Consider the following 1,992-nt stretch of genomic DNA (forward strand, 5'->3'; position numbering starts at 1 on the left):
GCTTCTATTCTGATTTGTTTGGATCTCAGAATAACACATCCTCTAATAATCTAATCAATGATGTGGTGCCAAGTCTAGTTACAAATGAGGATAATGAAATGCTAACTAAGATGCCTTCCAATGATGAAATTAAATCTGTTGTCTTTGCAATGAATGGTGATGGAGCCCCTGGTCCAGATGGCTTTGGTGGGTGTTTCTGCCAACACTTCTGGGATATAGTGCATCATGAGGACTGTAATTCAGTGAAACAATTCTTTACTCATGGTTGGATCCTCACAAATCTGAGTTCCAACTCTGTTGTCTTGATTCCTAAAACTGAAGGAGCTAATAAATTGGAGGGTTTCAGGCCTATTGCTCTTGCCAACTTTCAGTTCAAGATAATCACAAAGGTGCCAGCTGACCGTTTGGCATCAATTGCCACAAAAATAATTTCTCCTAAGCAGAGAGGGTTCATAAAGGAAAGGAAAATCCAGGATTGTGTCTGCATTGCTTCAGAAGCCATCAATCTGTTGGAACACAAAGCCTTTGGAGGAAATCTGGCAATAAAACTTGACATAAAGAAAGCCTTTGACACAATGGACTGGAACTTTCTCCTAGACAACCTAAAGGCTTTTGAATTTAACCACAAATTTTGCAATTGGATTAAAGCTATTCTTCACTCTGCTAGGCTTTCTATAGTAATCAATGGTCATAGTGCTGGTTTCTTCAAGTGTACTAGAGGGGTTAGACAGGGGGATCCCCTATCTCCTCTTCTGTTTTGCATAGCTGAGGATGTTCTCAGCAGGGGCATATCCAAGCTTAGGTTGGAGAATAGGCTAAGCACAATCTCAGGGCCCAAGTCCATCCATACCACCAGCCATGTTTTATATGTTGATGATATTCTCATATTCTGCAAAGGGGTGAAAAGGGAATTGATGAGTCTTAAGAACCTGGTTATGGTCTATGCTCAAGCTTCTGGTCAGCAAATTAACATTGCCAAATGTAAGTTCTATGCTGGAAATTTCTCTGCTAGAAAGAAAGATTTAATTGCCTCATGGCTGGGATTTCATGCTGGTAGCATGCCTTTCAACTACCTGGGGGTCCCCCTATTCAAAGGAAGACCAAAAAAGATACACCTCCAACCTATTGCTGATAGAATTCTGAAAAAAATGTCCTCTTGGAAAGGGTCCTCCCTATCTATTATGGGCAGGGTGGAGATTGTTAAATCCATAATTCAAAGCATGATGGTCTATAGTTTCCACATATATAAATGGCCAATTTCCCTGCTAAATTCAGTGGACAAAGGGATAAGGAATTTCATGTGGGCAGGGGACATAGAAAAAAGAAAGTTAATCACAGTAGCTTGGTCCAAAGTGTGTTCTCCTACTTTGGGTGGAGGCTTGGGTCTCAGATCAGTTAAATTGATGAACAAAGCTTCTTTGTTAAAGCTTGCCTGGGAAATGAGGACTTCTAGCCAGGAATGGGCTATGTTTTTCAGAAATAGATTTGGGTTTCAGCATTCCCCTGCTACAAGACATTTCAGGTCTTCAATCTGGTCTGGAATCAAAGAGAATTGGCATGCCTGCAACTCTAACTCAATCTGGTTAATAGGAGCTGGGCATAAAATCAATTTCTGGAAGGACAATTGGCTTGGTGAGCCACTGGTTGAGCTAATGAACATCCCTCAGGAGTTACACTCGTCTCTCTTATCCTCTGTTGCTTGCTTCAGGCAGGGAAATAGCTGGACAACCTACATTTATGAACAGGCTTTTCCCTAACATTATTGAACAGATTGAAAAAACTAAAATAGCTGGGAACTTGGATAGACTAGTGTGGACAAAGACTATAGATGGCACCCTATCTCTCAAAGCTGCTTATAAGGAGGTAATGACTTACACAAGTCAGTTAAAGTGGTGCAAGTTGATCTGGTCTGCTAGTACTGCTCCATCTAAGTCCTTCATCACTTGGAGAATTATGAACAAGAAGATGCCTACGGATGATAATCTTAGGAAA

Source organism: Lupinus angustifolius, chromosome LG04, assembly GCF_001865875.1.
Source record: "Lupinus angustifolius cultivar Tanjil chromosome LG04, LupAngTanjil_v1.0, whole genome shotgun sequence".
Lineage (NCBI taxonomy): Eukaryota > Viridiplantae > Streptophyta > Magnoliopsida > Fabales > Fabaceae > Lupinus > Lupinus angustifolius.